Raw genomic sequence first — 24,877 nt, 5'->3', positions numbered from 1 at the left:
CATGGCATTACTTTAGCTGAGGTAGAACAGTTATTTTAAACAAATAAAATCCCTCAAGTAATCATTTATTAAATAGCACTAGTTGTGTTTGTTTGTTTTTTCTTTTGTAAAACTGGCCGTCAAAATGGTGGTATTGAATTATATGTTGAGTCAGTGGTTCCATATGAATAGGTAGTGTATAAGCCTTTTCAGCTGGTTGGTGTTTTGTTTTTGAAATTGGCATAGCTAATAAAGGTTCTTGTAGGCTGAAGAACTGGAGTAGTAGGGCTTTCCATCTTTTCTTACTAGCTGCTCTGCTGTTTTACCTAAATTTTCAGTTTTGGAATCTATAAAAACATCATATGTGAACATAAAAAATATTTATAATTCCAAGCTTTTAATTTACAGTCTGAATCTTTGATAAAAATAAGCAAGTGGCTGTCCTGGATGAGACCATACGGCCATGTAGACCAACAGCCTGTATCCAATAGCATTTAGAATCAGGAGTCTATGGTAGAGTAGAAGATATTTCTCACAAGGATCTTCCAGTCTCCAGCCCATCTAAGAGTTGTAGTTTCCGTGTATTTAATTTACCAAAATGGATTGCTCTTCTACAGCCCTGTCCATCCCGCCCCAAAACCCTTTCCAGCTCTGCATCCCGTGGCGAGAGGTACTGCAGCCTAACTGTGTGTCAATAAGGAATAGTCTCCTTCTGTTTATGTCTGAGTTCCAAGAGTTCAAAACTCTTTCTTAGTAATTTGTTTCAGTCAGAGCTGATTCAAATTTCAAATTCAGGAAATTTCAAATTCAGGAAATTGGGCTGTGTTTTGTGCTTAAGAGGAGAGTTCGTCTTGGTGTTTTTCTAGTTGTCCTTTTACCTTTCTCTTATTATCATTAATCACTGTTAGGCAAGGAAGCTGAAAGGCAAGAAGTGATGGAATTTCAAAAAAAAAAAATTTACGCTATTAATATTATTCTTTCATGTATGTAAATAGAGTTTGTTTAAATTTGTGAAAAGAGAGCAATGATAAAACTTCTTAAAAAGTATCTTATTTTATTTATTTATTTTTAAGCAAAGGCATTGCATTTAGTGCAATTCATGAAGAAGTACATTGGTCTTCTAGAAAGAAAAAGGGAGCTCTCTCCCTACTTATTAATGAAAAATGAACAAAAGCTTAAAGTTAGCTTTCTCATTGGCTGGCCTAGTTTTCTCTTGGCAGGTTGATAGATTTTCCTGCTTGCCTCTGTATTCCTGAATAATAAATGTATCTTCACTTTTACGTGTACATTAAGGCCAATATTTTGTGGTTTGTTTAGTTATTGGTGCTATGGAAAGGAAAGAGGGAAGAAAGTATGATTGAGAGAATAACTATTGCCATAACAGCATGCCTGTGGGGGGAAAAAAAAAAAGGCTTTGGATCAGGTAGATGACTTTAAAAGTCACAGAGTACTGTTTGATTGGTCTCTCTCTCTCTCTCTCTCTCTCTCTCTCTCTCTCTCACTCTTTTTTATTTTTTTAATCATTTTTCTCCTCTGCTAAAATCTTTTTTTAATGGTATTGATGTTAGCAATTTTCTTGTGCAGAAAGGTTGCAGCATATTGGTTCTTGCCGGTTGCTACTTTGTTTGTGTTAAATCTTCATTTTCTTTTTCTATGTATGATTCAGATCACAGCTCTAAGCCATGATGATAATGATTTAGTAGATTTTGTTACTTAGAGATTGAGTTATCAGTGTATGCATGGAAGGGAATGGTTAAAAGAAAACAGAAGTGGAAAAATTAAAAGTTTAGTGGCTCAGCTTTTGGACTGGGTGAGGTGGGGTAAGAAAACATGTAAAAATATTGATAATCTGATTTTAAGCTGTATTATTCTTAGCAGATCTAGATGAAGTATTTTTGGATGCCTGCTTTCTTGAGATGGTTTTTCTATTTATCTCTCTGTCTGGGGACATGCCTGAAACTAATACTCTCAACGGGAGCTGAAGTCGATGATCCTTGTGGGTCCCTGGACTGAATGATTCTTGTGTGGGTCCCTTCCAACTCAGGATATTTTATGATTCTATAGTCTGTTGTTTTGTGTAGGTTAGCCATTAACCCGTTTTTCATCCATGTTTCTGGACCTAAAGCTATGCTTTGTCCTTTTAGTTGTTACTTCATTCTGCACCATTTTCCTGATTTCCTGCCATACGGAGGACTACTTCATTTATGTTTTTGTTGTTTGTTTAAACTTGTAAATTATGGGAAACACCTTTCAGGAACTGGCTGTCAGGGAATTCCTGTTCCTGGGCCTTGCTAGGAGAGTCTTTGCCTCTGTTGATCATTCAGAGGGCCTAGTGTTTGCCAGACTCCCCACAAAAGGGGAGATAATTAGACTAAGAGAATAATATACCTATAATTCTTCAGCTGGATTGACGCTTCTTGTGGAAGAGTGAAATACTTAAAAACTCTAATCACTTCTTCCCTGTATTGATCTGCGTGAATGGTTTGAAGATTTACAGGCCTCATGGAGAACATCCCGCCCAGTCATCTGCTCCGCCCAGCAATTTCTGCCTCTCTGGACAAAAGTGTGCATTGCTGACAGAGTTGAAGATGAGTCAGAGTTGAAGGCTATCCTGAAGCCACAGAGGATGCTGTAGGACTTGCCCTCACTTCAAGGTTTCCCCAACCCAAAGTGACTGCTCACTTTGAGCCTGAAAATCTTCAATTATTATTATTATTTTATTTTATTTTATTTTATTTTTTGGGAGGCGAGGGGGTATTTTTGCACTGTAATAGAGATTTTTCTGCAGAAGAAGATGTATCGATCACTAAACAAATGATTTATTAAGGTTAGTTTGCCTGTACTTAACAGAGTAATAAATGAGGCTGGAGGGGAGGATGAGAATATGAATGGATGTCTGGAACATGTGAATGCTATATTAGCTATTTACTCTTTTTCTTCTATTCTTCAGCGAGTTTCTGTGATTGAGAAGATGCCTGATAAAATTGAGAAAAATGTCAGCATTAATAAATGCTAAGTAAAAAAGGGCATGTAGAACGTTTTAACTTTACTTGTGCATTGGTTGACTTTAAACTAGATGCTTGTTTTCTGACAGCTCAGCAGTAGTCAACACAAGTAACAAAACAAAACATCTTGTTCCCACTGTGTCGGTACACGGTGATGCATCTGCATCTTGGATGCTGTGTATAGTTCTGGTTCTTCTATGTCAAAAAAGGTATAGCATTACAAGACAAGGTACAGAAAAGGGGCCATAAATGTGCAGAACCATGGAACAGCTTGTGTATGAGGAATGATGAATAGCTAAGGGAGTTTTAGAGTTTTTTCCTAAAACACACTTAAAAGTGAATAGGGAAGGTTATTTTTTTTTTTAGGTTTTACATGGTATAGGATTGAGGAGGCAACAAATTATTAGTTTGGAGTTTCTAAGAGGTAAAAAGTAGTTCTTCATGCCTCACACACATTACCTGCAGGGCTTTTTGCTGTAGCTTTTATATCCACAAATCTTTTCTTGATTGCTATCAAAGACAGGACAGTGATCTAAACAGACTTCTATCTGACCTGTTCCTGGTGACTTGATGCTGCTCAGTGTATTTATTCATGATCCAGATGGAAGATATGAAGTTCTCAGAAGACAGGGTCTGGAGGAATGATTATAGCCTGGGGCAGTTCTGTGGAGTAATCAGGATCACTTGGCAAGCAGGACTTGATAGATCAACATTCATTTTAACATGGCCAAGAACATTGTCAGTTATCCAGAACAAAGAAAGTACCTTGCACATGTACATTCCAGAAAGCAGTTCCAGCACTGTGTCACTGAAAAGCAGTTAATTATAATGGTGCATAATCGATTAAACATCTGTTCTTGGTGTGATATTACTAAAAGTGCTCTGATAATATCATCTTGGATCTAAAGCAGGGAATGAAAAGCAGAATTAAGGAGTTGGTATTACTTTTGTTTGCTGCTACTGGAAAAGGAGCCTACTAGAAAAATTTGGTATATTTTGACATTTCAAGGATGATTTAAAGACTAGAAAATGTATGCTGCATACTTAAGTCTTCTCATAAATTTGAGATTAAAAGGTTATTCAATCATGTCCCATATTTGTTTACAAAGAAGATAGATGTTTGATATCAAAAATAATTTAATTTGGAAAAGAAATGATAGAGTCATTGAGAGCTCAAACAAAATGCATTTGGTATAAGAATGAAAGCTGAAATTCAAGTGACAATGATAACTGTTTGGAAGACAAAAAAACTGTGGTGGATACTCCCTTCCTTAAATTAAGACTGGATATTGTAAAAGCTCAACAAGAAATTGGGCTTGTACTGGGAGAGGTTCTTTATCTGATGCGTTCACATTGGTCTCTCCTGGGTGTTAATATAAATAAAATAGTGAAAATCTACTTCTAGATACCGACAGCTACTTACATGAATGCTACTAAAATGTGATGTGTTTTAGGGTAAGGGCATAGAGTTACCAAGACAATCTACTTTTTCTGCATGGGAGAAGCTCCCATTCTATTCGTATACTAGTAAATGTGTGACTCTTTTTGTTGTTTAATGCAGAAGTAGAATTGCTGTAGTATCAAAATAATTGTTTGTTGACTGTACAGTAGTACACTGTGTATTTGGAAATACTCAGCACTGGAAATTTTCCAGGTGTCATTTGGCTTGACACTGGCAAACGTGTTCACCAGGTGGACTTCATCTGTGAATACTACTTCTGCTTTGAATTCTGCCAAATACTCTGACTCTAATTTAACTCTTGAGATGTCAAACAGTGATTTTAATTGTGTTTGTTATTGTTATCCAATTATTCAATTTCCCCATCAATTTTAACCCTTGCCACTTTACCTACAAAGTATTGACAACAAAAAAGATGTTCAATAAATATATTAGCTTAAGAAGCTGAAATTTAAAAATAATCAGACCATGTCTTCATATTTCTGTAATGAACGCTATTTCTGTTTTCCCTGTCACTGCCAGTGGGATTTTTATTGGGTGGTGGGTGTTGGTAAGAGGGATGCTGCTAAAAACAGTATTGCTCTAAGTCACATCACAGCAGCTTTATTGCAGAGATGAAAGTCATGAAGAGTTTTTTAATTTGAATATTACTATGCTTTGATCTTTAAGTTTCTCATTAAGTTTAATGATTCAGTAGCTCCCCAGTACCTTGCATTTTAAGTTTAAAGAAAAAAACTGAAAGAAAAAAGAAAATGTGATTTTGGTAAGTTTGCACTGTTCCTTTTCCTGTGCTAGGAAATGTGTCATATTAAAGAATTTCCTCTGTTTTTCATAAGATTTTTTAGAATTTATAAAACAACTACAGTAATATTTTTTATGCATATATATATGTATATATATATATATATAATTTTTTAAAAGGGTAAACAAATTTGATCTTTGCTCTTTTCATATCACTTTCAATCAAGTTTACAGCAAGTTGGAAAACCTACAGCTACGGCTTGTCTGTGTAAAATTCATATGATTTAGTTACTGAATGAAATTATAGCTATTTGAAAAAACATATTAATCACCCTGAAGATGCACTGGTAAAGTCGTATGTAATCTAGGATTATTTATGTAATATTGATAGATAATCTCTTGTGTAAAAGGTATAAGCATATAGATTATATTATGCCAAAACTGTAACCCAAACGAGTAATCCAAGGTATTAGAGGAAAGGAGGAATATTCATGCTGACAATTCTTTAATCACAAATGCTTTCTAGACAGTTAAGTTACTGTTGCGTCAATTTGTAAAGATATTTGGAGGGGGGTTTATAACACAGCTTTCAGCTTTCTGCTGTGTGGAACATCCCCACTCATTTGGGGATCATCCTCACTCCCCAGATCATTTGAAATTGAAAGCTATACAATACATAGCTTTTTGGGAGCAGGGTTTATGCTTTAAAAAACAACAGCAACAACAAAAGATACTTAAATCATATAAAACCAGCAAGCTTTTTTTCTCTTCTGTAACTTAAAACTGACTGACTATAACCCTCTTTTCCTAGACAATGTGCAAACTATTATAAAAGTGTTCAACACCAAACTCCTTTGCCAGAATTCAGTAGCAGGATCTTGAAGCATTTTTATGGCATTCATGCTGCAGGCATTAAGGGAAGTTGCTTGTTCAGGTCTCTTCACTTCATTTGAAGTGTCTCCTGAGTGAGATGGGATCTGGGAATGCTTGTTGCCCATTTCTGGACATAGGTAGTGTTTTCACAGAAAAAGCCTTTCTGGGTCACATTAGTTTAACGGCACTGTTAATGAAGTCTGTATGTGACAGTTTTATGATACCATGTGTATGATCAAAGATTGTTGGTCTTACTTAATACAGTACATATTTATACAGGATTCTTATGAAGTATATAGCCAAATGCCACTGTCAATAAACCTTAACAGCAGCTAAACTGAGAAAATATAAACTGACCATAGCAGGCTTGTGTGTAAGTAGCAAAATTTTTACTTTGAGGATTTTTTTTTTTCCTGAATTGAATTATTTCCAGGACACAATGGTACAATATTTTATTTAGGTGTTTAAGTTATGGGCCTGCTGCGAGTGATAGCTTCAGGTTATCATGGGACTTATGACAAGAACACAGTGCAGAACATGTTCTGTGTCCTTTCAAGGTGAATAAAATCTCATTTTACTTTTATGAATATGGAAAGGGGAAACTTTTTCACATTACTCTGGTAGAAATACTTCAATAGATCCTTTTGTGCAAGATGATAGTCTGGTACTAGGTTTATTTTAATCATGCAAGTGAGAGAGATGAATTCCTATTTTATATAGTGAGAAATCAGCGCTGTGTAATTGGTTGAGTATTCAGAATCAAAATCCATATATTTTTAATAATGTCCATTGCTTTACTCTCTTTTGAAAGTACTCAAAATACAAATCTTAAGTTACCCAGAAGGACATTTTGTATAGTCTGACAAAAATGTAATACTACAGTATTTGTTTTCTGATTAGAGTACCTTGGCTGACTTAATTTTAGTATTTACCAGAATTTATAGTCTGGTTTAGAGCTAAATTTATGCCAATGTTTTCTGTGGTATTTGTTGTTCTGGGTGTGTAGTCCAAAATGAGTGAAAATTTTGTATTCATAATAAAATGATTTTTGGAATAAGAGTCCATGTTTTATTTTGAGAGCTTAATCTATCATCCTCATGATAAGATGCATGTTGAAGTTTTTCAGAAGTGACATTCACTATTTAGGAATATTAAAACAAACAAATAAACCTCCAAACACTCTGAGTCAAATATTACCTCTCTAAATTCTTTCATTTTGAAAAGTATGAATTTAGGTTGCAGCACTATTATTTTTAAGAGGATAAAGGAAAAAAGAAAGAAAAACGAGAAGGAGCAATGGTGATGCAGAGCTTGCAGGAAAGCTATATACTGCTAAACATCATACAGATTCTGATGAATATTGTCATTATAGTGGAATATCATTCTTCAAGTAAGTAACGGATAGTTCTTTAGCTGCAGAGGGAAGGCTTAATGATTCATCTTTCAGTCCTATTGCATGGTCACATCTATCTACTACGTTATTACCTTGTTTTTTTTTTTTTTTTTTTTTTGTTTGTTTGTTTGTTTTTTCATTACAATAGTACAAAGAAGAACCATTAGGCTGGATTTCTTGAATGTGTTGTAAAGGACATGGCAAAGAATTTATTCTCTTTATGCCTAAGAAGTTATAGATAACATGTTAAAATGGCAATGGTGCCTGATATGCTTAATCTGTAGGGCTGGTGGCAGAGGTGGGAAAGAGAGGACTTTAAGGGTGGTCAGTTGCACAGTTTTTTAGTGTTTCCAAGAAATTCTGTCAAGCACAGAAGCTGAGTAATATGCAAGTAGATTAACCGAGCATCTGCTGTACGGATGCACAGCAAATGAAAGTCCCTGGACTTTCATTTGATATCCTCTGGAAGACAGAAGGATGGGGGTGTTGGCATCCAAAATGAAGTAATTCCTTGCCCTCACCACTATGTAAAATATATAAGCTACTGTGATGAAGCTTGAGGGCAAGAAGGTACAGTGCTTCAGTCTGTCTGGAAATTTGGTATGAGGAAGAGAGAAAACTGTCTGCTTGGGATTACCAGATCCCAAACAGCCCAGCAGTAGGAGTGGCTGTGAGCAGGTGTGGGGCATTTTTGCAGGCCTCCTGTGCAGGCAGCACTGTGGCTGTGTGGAGTGAGATAGTGGGTGCTGAGGACTGGATGTCTGTCCCATGGAGGTTTGGTTATCACTTTAGAGTAGTAAGTGCTGCTGTAGATCTCCTTTATACGTATTTTGGGTGCAAGTGGGAGTGTTTGTGTTTAATTTCAGACTAACGCTAGTCTGGTCATGCAGGCCAAATGCTCCTTGCCTTCTGAAAGGCATTAGGTGCATTCCTGGATCTGAGCCTGAACTTGATTTCATAAGCAAGAAATCCCATCAGTGTGCTCTCAGGCTGGTTTGTGCTGTAAATCAAAGAACAGAAGTGCTTTGAGCAGGAGGAAGAGGAGATTCCCTTCAAAGTGTGCTCATATCCTGAACTCAAACACCAGTGTGGGCAAACCAGGGGTGGAAAGAAAAGACTCCTGAAAGGCCAGAAGGGTTATTGCAGATTTTGATGCAAGTCAAACTCACTGAATTTCCAAAAACCCAATTCTCAAAAAGAAAACATACACACAAAACAAAACAAAAACACACACACATACACACACAAAGCAAAAAACAAAACAAAACAAAACAAAAACACCACCAACAAAAGCAAACCTACACACCCAAATCCTCACTGACTGTGTGGAAAGGGTGACCAAATGGTCATTGACTTCTGGACCATCCAATGACCGTTAGATTTAACTCCCATTTATTTCTGTTCTGTCATAGTTAAAAGACTGAGCTTTCTGTTGGGAGCAAACCACAAGGAGAAAGACTAGGGAGATCTTCACAGCTCTGGGCAACTCACAGAACTGTTGCACATACTTGAAAATTACTTACTGTAGTTTTATCTAATACTTCAGAAATTCAGAGATTCCACTCTATTTCTGCACACAAAATTGCTCAGACTTCTTGATAGGCTGTGTAGTACTTTTGTGCATCTCCAGTCATGTCTCTGTTTTTTGACATGACTGAGCTTGTGAAGTGAAGTAACCATATGCCTTGCAAGTGCCTGGGATAAACTGATTTTGGATATTTGCTAGGATCAGTTCTGAAATGTTTACTGAAACCTTTAGAAAGCATAATATGAAGTAATGGCAGTGAGTGTTTAAAATCAGCTGATTTGTTTTTGTTTTTCATACGGACAGAGCATTTTTAAATGATCAAGTTATTTGAAAAGGGAAGGAACTAGCTCTATTTTCAAAATGCTTTCTTTCTTGTAATATTACCATTTCCTGTTACTCTTCAGCTGATAACCAAGACACTTAATAAATTAAAAGGCTGAATGTAAAGGCCAGAGTATGGAAGAGCAAGACAAGAAACTGGCTAAGCACAGCTTTTACGCAGGCCATCTGACTAATTCTGGCTGAGAATTAGTGCATTCACAGGACAGATTGATTTGTTTTACCTTGATTTAACACAGTGAGTTTTAATTGTAACATCATGTTATATCAGATACAAGATATGTGGAGTATTTGAACAGACACATATAGGTTAAACATCCTTCTGTTGAAGAAATTATTGTAACCAGCATTATGCCATCAGATAATTCAAGACTCGTGCTGCTGCAGGTCATAATTCAGGATTTTAGTATTGTCCTGGCACTTAGGGACATAGTTTAGTAGGGTGATATTGATAGTAGGATGATGGTTAGATCAGATGATCTTGGAGGTCTCTTCCAACCTTAATGACTCTGATTCTATGTTTGAACCATTGGCAGTAACTCAGAGCTTTCAAAAGTCAATACTGCCTCTCAGGTGTTGCCTGCAGGGCACCACTGAGGTAGGCCATTTTCCTTTAGGGCTGCATGTTCCAAATGGATAATCTTTAAATAAATACATTCATTCTCAAGTTGGTGTAAGATGCTTTTCTTGTGAAATTTCATTATCTGGGAAGGGGAGCTGATGTATTTCTGCTTCTAAAGGAATCTGAAATTCAGAGGAGATGGAAGGAAAGTACTTCCCCCCTCCTTCTCCTTTTCCACTGGAGTGCTTTCAGATGAAACTTTGTGCACTTCCAGATGGTCTTTAGCTATAGCTGGCACCAGCCCGTGTAAGCCTGGCTTACTTCCTACAACAGTCAGTCAAAGTGTTAAACTGCCAGCTACAGGTAACTAGACGTTACAATCTGTGTTGTTACCACTGTGCTGATTTTAATGTAAACTAGGCCTTTACAGATACATTAGAAACTAAACTGAGTTTCACATATGGAGAGTGGTTGTTATGTTCTGGTGGTGTTTGGATCGCAGGCTTTCCCTAAGTCTGTTTAAAAACTGTCCAGCACCGACAGCCCTGTTGCTGATAAACCTCCCAGCTGTCATGCCAAAGTTGCTCAGCTTAGTCAACAACCTGTTTTCCTTTCTCTTTTTTTCTGGTTCCTGAGGATTTTCTCAAGTCCTAGCCTAAAAGTAGCAACCGTGGCAGTGTAATGGCTGCTGTGCCCTGAGCGTTTTTTCTCCCAGGAGTGTCATGTCCATGCTAGACAATCATTCTTGTCTTATGCTCAGTCACTGAGGAAAAAAGGAGCTTTGATAGGGCTTTGGGTCCTCCTTGGTTGGTTTGAGAAGTCCATTACTGACTGGATCCAAACTGGAATCCAAACTGGAAACAGAAGCCTTCTTCAGGGTGGCCACTCTCTGTATCCATGTTTTGACCTGGAGACAAAGGTTTTTGTGAGAAAATAAGAATGTGACAGCAATGTCTTTGGATGATCAGTTATGTATTAAAAATAACAGGTGCAGTCCTCAATGCGTTAAGACTAAGAATGTGATGGCTGTAAACAAATGCTGTACCAGTATGCTATGATGATTGGCCTGTTTCTGCATGAAAATCCCCTGCCATCATTTATTGGTAAAATACCCTGAAGATGTATTGGATTTCATAAATAATCTGAGAAGTAGGAGGGCTGGCTTTTGCGGGTAGGTGGGCTTATATTTGATGACTGCTGGATTGCCATATTGGCTCAAAATGGTTCTGACATTGCCTGTTGGCCTGTCATTTTATCCCATGAATGAGTTGCTTGGTACAGGGTATTTGGTAGACTTTGAAGGTAATGCAGGAGAATTAAGTCATCAAATACATGTGAATTGCTGTAATAACATTTTGAAAATCTGGAGACCAGAAAAAAATGATTCCCCAGAAGGAAGATGACAATTCCAATGTATTAACCCTCAGAGAAAAGTTTCAAGCTGAAGCGTAAAAATATAAGAAACCTCATGGATGCTGGCATAATCAAAATTACCTTGAAATTTATTCCTATGCAGTTGTAAGAAGAGGGATTTGGACTGTTTATGTTAGGAGTGAGGAGAATGAAATGAAGGATATGTTTTAAAATACTTTAGTGACAGGGCTGTTTCTTAACACATACGAGCCATTATCATAAATCATATTATTTTTGATACTTTTATTATATGTTTGTCCATTGAACCCAGAAAAAGTGCTTAATTGCTTTTTTTTTTTTTTTTTTTTTTATTCTGTTTTTTTTCCTCCTTAGGATAGGATAGGGACAAAAACCAGTAGCTTACTGGGAGGGGAATATTATCCTTAGCAGGCATCAGGATTGCAGGACTTGGTCTACACTTGGTATTCTTAAACTCTGCTCACATTTTGCACAAATGACTGATAATGAGAAATCACTACTGGCTGTTAGGCACTCTTGAATTTTAAAACAAACTGAAACAATATTTTATTATATGCAAATTTTGAAATATGACAATAATTCTCTTTTTTAGAAACAATAACATGTCTCCATTAAAATATTTTTACTTAAGGAAATAGAAAATACAAGCTTCCATTTCTCTTTTTCTATGCTGCAGTAATGTTTTGGAGTTCTGAACAACAACAAAAAACATTGTAAAGGAAGTGAAATTAAGCAAGTAAAATTTAAGTATAGCACAAATATCACCTATGAAAGTAATATTATTTAGACAAAGTTTACCACTGCAGTATATCTTAAAGAAAAACAACAACAACAACAGAACAATCTTAAACAAAGTTCTTTCATTAAAATAGAAATACCTACATGAAGCAGAAGCAGTAAAGTTAGTTAATCTGAAAGACAAATTTAAAAATTGCTAAAACCAACTAATACTAATATAATCTGTATTTGAATGCAGGGACAGAAATTGTCAATGAAAGTAATATAATGCTTTAAAAGGAAATTTGGAAAAGGAACTGTAGATTGAGAAAATCTGTTTACAACAATTCCTACCTTTTTTTTTTTTTTTTTTTTTTTTGTGCTGTTTATTGCTGAAAGCAATCAGAAATGTATTTTAAATGTGAGCAAAATGCAGGAAAACCTTCATGAATGCTGATAAAAATAGTTCACTTAATCTGCTACAGTTGTTTTGATAATTTGATAAATGTTGACATATTAAACAAAGTTCATACCCTTTTCATTTATTGGTGCATATCAGCTTCTGTTTTAATGTAGTGTAGGCTCAGGACAATATATGCAAGGTAATATTTATTTTTATTTTTGGCAGGTTCAGGTTGGCTGCACGTTTTGTTATTTTACTTTTTCCTTCCATCCACTTCCCTTAAGTCAGGAACCATAGCTTCCTGTAATGTGGTTTTCAGATATTCTCTAAGGAAATTGAATTTCTAGATTCAAAAGCTGCCCATCTCAAGTTCAAGAGCTCTTCTTTCTTCTTGAAAACATATTTATGAAACTATATAGCTTAAGAAAATTTTAATCAGTCTTATGAAAGTTCTTTCTCTTTAAACATAGTAGGAAAGATAAAGGAGTTTAAAGATAAAGGCACATTGTTGAAGGTTAGAAAACTGTCTTGAAGGTTCATAATAACACCATAGGATTTAGGAATTGAAATTCCTTTTATTATAGAATCAAAACCACCCCTAAGCATATAAAATACTTTGCCTTGTTTGCAGACTTAACATTCCAAAGCAGTATGGCCAAGAGCTCTGCTTTTATTTTGAGCTTATGGAACTATTAGGAGCTCAGTAGCCTTCTCTGGGGAGTAGAGTGAATGTTGTAAAGTACCAAGTCCAGTTGGAAACCAAGCTTAGTGTACTTTTTTAAGTTATGCCACATGTTAGAAAGTAAGATATTGGAATTTTCAGTTGTTTAAGTGATAATTCATTTGGGAATGAATGAGGCTAGTGGTGGTTTGCTGTTGATTTTTGCTGCTCATTCTCCTTGAAACTGTGCAGCTACAAAATAATGCAATATAAACTATTCAGCAAGAAATTGTACTAATCTTATGAGTGTTATATGCCTTGGGCTAATGCAGCTTATAAAATCTTGTAGCAAGCTTAAGGAAATATAAATGAAATAATAGTGTGTGCACTGGGCAAGCTTCTTGTTACAGACTTGGTCATTTAAGTCACATTCAAGCTAAATAAGAAATCTGTTAATCTTATTCTTGCATACCTCTCAAAGCCCACAATCATTTTGTATATATTTTTAAAAAATTATGTAATAAATTACTACCTAAAATGTGTAACTGCTGACTAGTCAGTGGTTAGCTGATGATTTACAGATGGGAGTGAGATGATCCAGATTGTAGGCCAAGGAGCTTTTTATAGTTCTGGTATATCATTTGTATAAAATTACAACCATGATGCTTTAGAAGAAGGGAGATCAAGTAGTTAAAGTGGGTTACCTCTTGTTAGGATACTTACCCAAAATCTGTTCCTTATTCGAGTATGGTGAACACCGTGAAACTTGCTGGGGGATTCATTGCAACCTCTCTTTGTCAGACATTTCTGAAATCTAAAAAGCATGAGGGAGTGTAAAAAAGTGAAATCACTTTTATAAATTCAATCTGATCCAGTTAATTATTTGCCTCAGTCAGTTGCCTGTTGCACAAGGATGTTGTGCAGTTTGTTGCCTTTGTCTTGGATCTTCTCCTCGTTCCTTCTTCTGTCTCTCTCTGTAGACCAGGATCTCTTCCACACTGTACTTCAGGTGGTGATAGATTTTTTTCAGTTGCTGAAACAAGGGAAGGCAAGAGATTATTCTGATAACAGTTTCTAAGGCACATACATTGATACTCTGTGTTGGTAAAACAGGTACTCTCTGAGAGTGGTCTAGGTCTTTACAAAGAGTTAATTTTGGTGAACACCTGCTTAGAAATGTGAAAAAGTCTAGATTTCAGTGCGACTTTCATTGCTTCTCAGCTTCTTAAAACAGGTAAGAGTGATGGACTCAAGTATTCAATCGGTGTAATTCAACATGAATGGAAGTGGCAGGAAGTATGGAGTCATTTCTCTTGTAGACGTTAAACATCTATTAAAATTACTGTTTTAATTCTCTGAAAATACAAAAGCAGAAATAATACCTAAAATAAAAGAGATATCTTTAAAGTGACAAATAGCAAAGTATGGACTATCCCTACCATTGTTGATTTATATTCGCAAGCAAGGAAAAGTGCAACTTAAGTTGTTTTTTATTTAATAATTTTACTAGCTTTATAAATATGCAATATAGAAAAAACTTGAAGAAAAGAGTTCTTGCTACAAGTTTGGCATTTTGAAAAGCACTAGTCCATTATAGAAGGGGAATAGGTGTTTGTGATGAAATCTATAAAGTCTTGAAAGTATGTGTATTGCTCTGTCAGGCAGTTCAACAGCACTTTGAATGTTTTTTTTATGTTTTGTTGACATTCTCCAAATGAGATTGATATTTGACTACTTTACTCATATCAACTCTAGAGTATTTCAGGAAGTTGTTATGCATTAATTTTGTGCTTTGATTTTTGGATTTTGGATCAAGGGGGATTGGGGAAAGCATTATTGAAAGTTGAACTAGAACAGATGCTATGGTTTTCAAGGTATCTGATTTCAGGCTTAAGCGCTAGCACTAGGTCCTTAAAATTCTGAAATCATCTTTAGAAAATAGTCTTTGAAAGGTTTACAAGAGTAACCATCTTATTTTGGAGTACAAGCCATAACTGCAAATGTAATTTCATCTACATTTAAGATAAATATGCGGTCACACAAACCATAGTAATGGTGATTTATCACAGCTGTAAAAGGTCGGTACAAGCTCAAAGCCTTATCCAATGCTGAATGTTTTCATAAGACTTATTGCCAAGGTAGCTATAGAGAGGCTTTTTGTTTATAGTATCACAAATGATTTAGTTGATCAGAGTGAGAGCAAGGTGGCAATTTATAATTGACAAATTGAGCAACAGTTTTTCGATCAGACAGTATTAGGTGTGGATGAAAGGTCAATGAATGCCACCACAGTTTTTCATAGCTTTTGGTAGCCAAGCATCTACATAAAAGTTACTGTTAGGATTTCACCAAGATAAAACTTTTTTAACCCTTCCTGGGCCAATTCCAGATATAACTACTACAGTGAGCTGTTGTGAGTGGTGAATGAAGGTACTTATCATTAGCTGGGGTCACTTGTCATCTTAATCTTCGGAATGGCTGTAAATTTTCTACCTTGTGCCCTTCAAATATGTGGAGAGATTATCTGTGAAGAGATGTTGACAGTCAAAATCTTCCTTTCAAACTAAAGTGCTTGAAGAATTCTGCAAAAATGCCACTGAGTCCAGCAATATTTTTTATTTATCTCCTACAATGAAAAGGGAGCTGAAAGTACAGCACGCATCTGACACCTTGATGGAGTTCTTTAGCTGCATTCTCAGGCAGGATTTGTTTGCTGCTGCCTTTAAGTTTATGATGAACTCTGTGGATCAGCAAGCAGATTGTCTTGTACTGATTTTTAGGTCTTTGAGTACGTGGCATGTGCTAAGTGGAAGAGATTTCAGGCTTTACAGTTTGACTTTGCAAAGTCAATACTTGGGTTGTGTTCCAATTCTTTTTAATTTTGTCTGCTCAAATTATGTTAAGCTATCTCAGAATTTCTGTCAAGTCATACTGGTTACAATTAGAGAATGCTGCTTTAAAGCTCAGTTGGATATTCCTTAGTGTTTGGCAGGATAGAGCAGATACTGGTTTTCCAAAGAGGCCTGAAAAACACTTGTTCTCTGACTTTAACAGCAATATGATCTGGCATGATATCTATGAAGATAACTGCACTTAGTGTAACAGTTTTTAAAGGCACTGATGTGGCCTGTATGTAACTTAATGCTGACAAAAATGGCAATGGCCATTACCCTCTCTAGGATTGCTGATGCTTGCTGAAATGATGTTCCCAGTTTTTATTGTGGTATATTATTCTCTGCAGTGTATTACCTGAGCATATCTCTAGGTTTATCTCTTACGAAGGTAGTTAATTTTTGTGTCAGATGGTGGAGTACTGACAGGATGAAATCAGTCTTCACTCTGAGACTTTCTGTCTCCTAAGGATGCTGCTCAGAAGAGCCCTTTGCCATCCAGCACTGGGGCATCAGATCTCCCTGGAAGGAATCACCACTCTCACTGCCTTTCTCTTTAGACATGGCGTTGCTGACATAATGTTTCAGTTGCATTTCACACTAAAAAAAGAAAAACATCATGAAAGCTTTCACAGAGAGATTAGCTGGGTCTTCACTGAAACAGAACTGGTTTAATTGGAATTTGTAAAATGAACATGTGAATACAATTTGGTTTCTGTATGCAGTGATTTAATAAGAAGCTCAGTCTTAGGGGTGAAATTAGCTTTGCCCTAAACAAGTGCAGCTGAACTTAAGCTTTCCTGTGTTGGCTCATACATCTCAACCAATTCTTGCTCACAATTTTGCTCTTGTGGTAATTCTCAGCTATATAATTCTCATTCAACCTAATGCTCAGGTTGAAATCAGTGAAGTGGGAAGGAGAGTCACTTGCTCTGAGCTTCAGTCTGAAACACCGGAAATTTGATTTTGTTGCCAACTCAGCCACAAGTCCAAAACCACACAAATAATTCTCTTTCTAGTAGTTTAATTCACTGTCTGTGAAATAATAATACTTACAGAAATGGCTGTAATTTTAAGGGCAAAGCATACTCAGATGAGCTTTAAAAGACAATGCACAATATATCCAGTGCTAGGATCTTGATGAAGACCATCTCTCTTTTTTTGCTTCTTTGACACCATTCTGGCTTTTGTCTTTGATCATAAAGACTGTGTGAATGTTTATATATTTTTGTTTCCATTATTCTTATAATTGCATTTTAACTGAGCTTGATGGCTGTTATTTTGCACTGGGAGCTTGAAATCTTGTGTTTATTCATGTCATGTGTGCTTATCCAGATAGATTATTGCAAAATAAAAGCAGTATCAGTTCCATTCTGCTAGTGAGAGAAGGCTTAGCAATGAATAATGACCTTTGACATTCAACACCTTTTACTTTGCCATTTTAAATATCTTAAAATCTGTTTCCTTAAAGAATGCTAAGAAAATACTGTTGGACAAGTAAAATACCTTCCAGAGTAAGTAATGATATGTTTATATATCCTCTAGTTTGCATTATAAAAGAGAACACAAGAAAATACTGCCTTTCACTTTTCTGCAATTCCCCTTTGGCTCTGATTGTATGAAAACAGTTTAGTTTAGCACATACAAAGAACATTCTTCTACGTATAGTATGATAACTGTCTTCTGATGCACATATATATCACAACTGATAGCTGTTATGCTGTTCATTGCTGTAGATGCAGGAAACATCAAAAACAATTTTAAACTCCAGCAATCTTGGCTCTGCTGAATCCCCAAATAATGTCTGAACACCTCCACAGTAGTGTCTGAAATGTAAAACTTCCTCTCTCAGAGTGATTGGTCTGTCAAAGGAATGTTTCTGAGCTGAGCGCTTCCAGCATGTGTCAATGAAAAGAAGTAAATTTACAAATGGAGTCTTGTAGTTAGAAGTTTCAACTGTAAAAATAGCATCTAGGAAATCTATTTCCTATTTATGTAATATAGGCTTTTAAAGTTCTGGCTGTACAGAGTATCTGATCATACAGCCTTTAGTTAAGGTGTGCTTCAGAGTTAACACCCCAAATATTTTGCTGTGAGAATTGCCCTTTGGGCACTCAAAACTCAGTTGCTTGATGAGATCCTCAGATCCTTACTCTGATTCTGACTTCTGCTACATTGAGAAAAATCCAAGTGAGTGTGAAAGTTCTGTTGGTGTGGACTCAGCCATCAGCAGCTCCCTGGTGATTTTCGAATCCCATATGCATGGGGGCTTTGCCCAGTTCACTTTCCGCTGCTTGCCTGCTCTCCCTGCCCTGACTTCCTTCCCTTTGCAAAGACTTTGCAAGATTTTTGGTGAGGTCCAGAGGAAATGAACGGAGGGGACTGCAGAGGTCACTGCCTGCTCTCTCCTGCAGCAGGGAGTTACATACCTCCCTTGATATTTCAGGCAACTGTTTTTATTTCAAGGTTCCAAGCTCTTTTTTTTTTCAGTATGCATTTACAATGTTAGAGTTTGAAGGGCGAAGAAGACATTACTGCCAAATTTTTGTATTCCAGTCATGAATCGGGATTTAAAAAACAAAAATAACTACAAACCTTTTATTCTAAGGATTTTTCTATTTAACTAGCCAGTTTTGGACTATGTGGTGCACTTAGGTCAGCTTTTTATGCTTTTATTTTTGCATCTGCAATAGCTGGAAACTTTCTTATTTAAAGACTGTTAAAACAGACAATCAGAATTCTCAGATGGAGATGGAGATTAAAAAGTGCCAAGTTCCTCCAAAACTTCATTTCCAGAGTTGTCATCTTGAAACAAGATGTACTTCATATAGGTAGAAACATTTTTTTTTTTAAATGAGTAGAAAGGAAAATTTGAGAATGAAAGTTTTTAATTTGTATCAGACTTTTTTTTATTAAGATTAGAATAAGTAGGCAATGCCAGTAGAATTTATACTTTTACATAGATTCTATATATTGGGTTTTCTGTTACATTTTTGAAAGAGTTTAGCTTTGAAAATGAAACTCTACTTTTACCTAATCTTTAATACATGTCATTCAGTCAACTTTGTGGATGAGTTTTTTTGATATGTTTTATCTGTTCTGTGGCATTTATTTAAACTAATTTGAGCTAATCTCTAAATCTTTGTGAGTGCTTGCCTGCAATTCTATAAGAACTTGGAGTATGACAGAAGATAAGTAAACAAATTTTGGAGAAAGGGTCCCAACTAGCAAGGAATGTTGAAGGTAGCTAAATTCAGTAAAGGAACCACAACAGCAATAGATATGTAAATGAAGTTTGAAGGAAAATTATCATATTTACCCTCTCTTTAGTCTTTATAATACCATAGCATAAGGGGAAAACTTATTGAAAACACCAGAATATTCAGGTTTAATGTTCCAAGTGTTATTTCTAAATTCAGAGAGTGGATGTTACAAACTTTTTCTTCTAATATTGATTTTTACTTATTTTTATTTACTTATTTTATCTGTCTGGCACTTGTCAGCCTTTAAGAAATATTTCCTGTTTTCAGTCTAAATCCATTGAAGAGACTAAGTACCTCTACTAGCAACTTGCCGCCTTAAATAGTGGCCATCTTATATGCTAACACTATGTGCACACTGCGTGTCTTTGATGAATGATGTAACTTCCATATCGTCTGCTACATCCAAGTGTCTGTTACCCTAACAGTGTCTTGAATACAAAATGAATACCTGAGATATTTATTTGAGGAGTTATCTAAGGATCTTCTCATTTTTTGTCATTCTACTTGACTTCAAACAGGTCACACTGCTTTCCTAAAGTAGAAGAACTGCTTTTACTAAAGAAGTGTTCTTTATTAAAAAAAAAAAAAAAAAAAAAGTGTTCTTTATTTAAAAGAACAGTTCTGGAGCAGTTTAATAAATAATGGATGAATTGTATGTGTGTAATTGTATGGTGTGGACCAGCCTTTCCTTTAGACGTTTTTCTTTTTTAGTACTCATATATCTATATCTGCCCTACCTCTTCTATTTTATTTTCTGCTTTTTATTTTTTTTGTTCTTCCTGTGGAGATTCTCTGTTTTTATGGAAATGAATAAATGCTACTGGTCTCACTCTTATATAAATATATAAGAGAAAGAGCAATTTCTCTTCATGTCATTTCAGGCACCCCTAAAAGGTGTAATCACTTTCATTATTTATTCAAGGTTCTAAAGACACTTCAAAAACATTTTTTTTTTTTTTTTTAAGGGAAACTTAAATAAAACACTAAAATAAAAGAATAGGCAAACCATTAGCAATAATGGAGCTTCGTATAACAGCTGTGATAGCTTCAGGACACGATTCCCTACAAAGGCTTTGGAATTCCTTGTGGATATTGCTGCCAGACTTTATTATTGTAAAAGTGATGCAGTCAGCTACAGATACTGTAGAACTAAATGTATTGGGGCCATTTGTCAGAAATGCACTCTGGGAGGTAATGCTGAATACTTGCAATCAAGTATCAAAAAAAGGTGAATGAATGAACTGAACTCTGACTAATATAAAGAAACAAAGCAAGGTAGGAAAAAGTTATTTTGTGATGGAAGTCAGATAAATTTTTAGGTTTTTTGTTTGTTTATTTGTTTGTATTACTTATACCAGTGTTTTGAACAGCTGTGTTGAAAGCTTTATTTCTAAGATTGCAGTTACAACTAAAATAGAAAGAACATCAAATATTGAACAGAGAGAGAGACAGATCATAAGCAAGACTGTCACTGGCCATTTTAGCTTAGAAGCTGAGAGATAGGTGCACTTGGAGATGATTGCTTTTGTGTTACATTTGTTACACTGGGTGAGAACTGCTTTCCAAAACTGCTTATGGGAATCTTAGGTTTTAGCCCATTTTCTTGAGATAACTACGTTGTTCTTCACCAGTGCAAAATCCACTTGCAGAGGTAAGAAACAAGAGCCTGGCACAGGCTCAAAATCAGTACTGCTAGTGAAGCAAACTGAGTCTTTTACCTGTAATAGTTCATTATTAATTCAGCGTACCTATTTGGCACACCTTAATAAGTTTTTCAGTTTGGAAATTAAAAGCTGAAAGCCTAATGTGAAATATATTTTTTTTTCTGAATATCTAGTCCATAATATATTAATATATTAATATGGAGACATTTTTAATCATTTTAAACATTTTTAACATTTTTAAAGTAATCTCTTAAGGTTAGTGCCAGAAACAATAGAAACTTTATAAAGATTAAGAGTAAGGAGGACTTAATAATTTAAATATACTTTCTTTTGGACTCATTACTGCTGAAATGGGCACTGAATATCATATTTTTTTCCCCTTTGTTAAGCCTAAAGCTGCAAGTGCTAGGTTCCCATCATAGGAAGACTGTGAACCTACTGGATTGCTGGGCACATCTCTCTCTCTGTGGAGATGCTCAAAACCCAAGTGGACACATCCTTGAACAGCATTATCTAACTGGACATGCTTTGGGCAAGAGGTGGTCCCTCACTGGAGGTCCATCATTGGATGTCCCTTCCAATCGAGGTGATTCAGAGACAGCGAATTAGCTGTAATTAGACATATAGTCTTGCATTTTCTACCTCAACTAGATGCTCTTCTGAATCTCAAATTTTAAAATTGTTTTCAAGCCATTTTCAGTACCATTAAAAGAACTGTAAGCTGATCTGATAGCATGTATGTATTATGGAGGGATTGCTGGTTCTCTGAATTAAATATGAATAATCACCAACTGTTTCACATCCCATTCTGCAAGTGCATATACCAGTAGCTGTCTGCAGGACTTTAGAAAAACTTCTTTGTCGCTCCCTTTTATACTTAAAATGTTGCTCCGATTTATACTTAAATCTCTGCTCCTGTCAGTCTTCTTTGAAACCAAATGAAGCACCAAGAGTGTTTTGATGTGCAGTCCTACTGGTTGAGGCAATATAGAGCAAACAACTTACATTTAGTAATCTATCTCTTTAAAATGTCTCCTTACAAGAAAAGAGTTTCTCTTAAAATTCATCTAGGAATAATTTTCTGTTGTCAGATGTGCCTTTTTTTTCAGGCTTTCAGTTTTCAGATATATTACCCAAAGGATACAGAATGAGTTTTGTATTTTTATTGAATTACCTGTTGATATATATCATCATTTAGGAAAATACTACTGCAGATATCTCTTTTGCAAAACACAACTACAGTCCCAGCAGAACCTATGAGCTAAGATATAACCGTTATAAAAATAAACCAGTTTTGGAGGAAATCAAAATAAGTTACTACAGTGAGAAGATTTTACTGATCTTTTGGATTTATATTCCACAGGTTTACTGTTTATCTGTTGCAGTAACTGAGACATACATCTTTTTGAGACAATTCTCATCATGTTTTACATAAACTATATCATCTATTTCATCATAATGTCATGTCAGAAATAATATGTAAAATCCAGTATGCAGTTTTAAAAAATACAAAAATAGCAAAACTAGGAAAAGCTGGACAGGTGTTTCAGGCTTTAAAAGAAGGGAGCTGCCCTGAGTAAGAGTAACAATGTGGAAAGAAGCTAAAAGGATCTATGAGGGAAATAAATAAATGATAATAGAAAAAGTATATTAAACAAGGAATGGTGACTCAGGAACTGTTAATCCTTTTTCAAAGTGACTTAGAAAGGTGTAGTAAGATCCAAAACAGAAAAAGTGAAGTATTTCTAATAAAAAATTAGACTAAAGAAATTACTGAAATTTAATTAAATTTTTTTTGAACTTAAACAAAGATTCAGAACTTATTCTGAAAATAAAAAGCTACTCCAATTCGTTGTAGCCAATGTGAAGCAACAGGTTTTGCTTACCTGAAAGAGCTGCAAGGAATATTGGGATACTGATGGTTATTTGAATAAGCTGTGTGTTGAATCAATTCTTACAATGAATCACCCTGGCTAATTACTTGTAGTAACCTTCACACTGTTTTGAAATGGGGATCCTAAATGATGTCCTTGGTGCACTGAAATGCGTAGAATTTCCTGTCCTAGAGGTAGCCTAGAGGTAGGCTTCTTAGGCTCTTATTTATCTAGATGGTGCTGAGCATACTGAAATTCTCAAATCTGCACATTGTTCTTGTGTGTTGTTCACTCAGCTGTTCTGCTCCTCCTAATGTTGTTTTCACTCTAGTTATCAGTGAACTGTATAAAAATATGAATGACTAAAAAATAAGAATGTCTTTTCACCATAATGTAAACTGAGTTGAATAAAAAGCTAATTCTCCTATAAATGAAGACTACATAAAAATCATTTACATATTATACCAGCTTATTTAGTGAAGAACTTAGATTTATTTTCTATTAGTCTTTGCCATTAAAAATGCATTTTAAGTATTTATATATATGTATGTTTGCATACACAAAATATATAAATATTTTTTATCTATATTTATATAGATAGATAGATTTATAGACAGATAGATAGATATAAAAGTCTCTGTGCGGAGTCAAAGGCAAAACTATGGCATGCAGACCCATGCTGTCATATCTACCTATGCTTTCAGAAATTGTGTTACTGAAAATTCAGATGTAAGAATTCCCTTCTCATTGTAGAGATAGTTTTAAACAATTCCTCTCTTTCTCCAAAGAAAATGTTGAGAGTAGAATCTTTGATCTTCAGAAACAAAGGCGCGTAAATTTAATTCATATGAGCAATTCTGCTAGACTCGGTAGGACTCATCACTGAAAGTTAAACATACATAAGTATCTCTTGACTAAATATTGTGCATGTGATATGTGTAACAGCATAGTCCAAAAGTTCACCATTTTTCAAAAGATATAATGGAAATGCTCTTATCAAAAGATCTTTTTTCTTTTTCTTTTTCTTTTTTTTTTTTTTTCAAATCACATTTGAAAGTTTTCTGCACTGAGATAAAAACTTAAGGCAAGATTTATATAGAGTATTTAATAATGTTATAAAATGCTGTAGTAAATTAGTAATGATTCATCATGTTTTTTATATCCTCAGAAATTCGTTTTTTCCATGATTTCAGTGAAATAGGACTGCACACTTTTATTCTGTGTACTGTTTATTTTGTCAAACCTGTTTCTACAGTTACCCACTAGTGAAATAAATTTTTATGTGTTGAATTCCTTGAATACAGTTAATCAAACTTTAACTGTAGAATACTTTCAGTTTTCACTGACCTATAGATACGATCTTTTCATATCAGTTTTTATGGAAAAAATGCTTTACTTAAGAGGATCATTTTGTCAAGCACTGGCAATTTCTGAACTAAAAACAAACAAAAACATAAAATAGACAATCATACTTCTTTTCTGAAGTACTTACTGTCCTACTAGTAATGCTTTCATTCTCGCCGCTTCTTTTCCCATTCAGTTAATGAATATCACCTTTTAGTGAAGGGAGCTTGTTTCAAAAGCTGGGAGCTCTTTAGCTCCCCCACTGCTACAAAATCATATTAAGATTTCTCGTCAAGGATGACCTTCCTGCTTTTTTTTCCTTAATACATTAATCCCACTGAACCAGGGAGAGCATAAATTGTGTATCCTGTTAGTGATGACGATAATTTGTTTTACTGTTTGGATTATGATGTTTTTTACACAAAAATGCTCTTGAATATGTTTTTAGTCAATTAAATCAGTTGCTCTGATGATTTATGCAAGAACTCTGGCTTTGTTATTTTGAGTGTGATCTGGCAGCCTCTTATCTCACCCAAGAGAAGTATTGATGAAAAGCCACCAGTAAGAACAGAAGAAACAAAAATAAGTATTTAAGTATTTCACCTCTTATTTTGTTTTAGTAAATGTGAGGGTATTGAACAGTGATTTTCTGCAAAAGCAATATTCTGTTTCCATAATATAAGTGGTCATATTATGAGTGCTACAGTTTCTCTTACTGCATTCTATCAAATGTATGATGGACGATTAGTATTTATTTGCACTTTTGGAGTGCAAAGACTTTCATTCACA

The 24,877-nt window shown here is 35.2% G+C and overlaps 1 protein-coding gene across 5 annotated transcripts in view; it reads left to right on the top strand.

Moving 5' to 3' along the window:
* The window catches only part of ADGRA1 (adhesion G protein-coupled receptor A1), a 277,097-nt gene that overhangs the window by 18,416 nt on the left and 233,804 nt on the right, over positions 1–24,877 (top strand). The window contains exon 1 of one of the 5 annotated variants that reach the window (XM_068688178.1): positions 22,810–22,949. The exons of the other annotated variants lie outside the window; for them this stretch is intronic. The gene's annotated coding sequence lies outside the window, so the exon portion shown is untranslated. Of the gene's footprint in view, positions 1–22,809; positions 22,950–24,877 lie in introns of those variants that run through there. 5 annotated transcript variants of the gene reach the window in all.

The sequence above is a fragment of the Anas acuta genome, chromosome 7, assembly GCF_963932015.1.
Source record: "Anas acuta chromosome 7, bAnaAcu1.1, whole genome shotgun sequence".
Taxonomy (NCBI): Eukaryota; Metazoa; Chordata; class Aves; order Anseriformes; family Anatidae; genus Anas; species Anas acuta.
The sequence above is the reverse complement of the archived record's forward strand: the minus strand, read 5'-3'. Positions and strand labels throughout refer to the sequence as shown.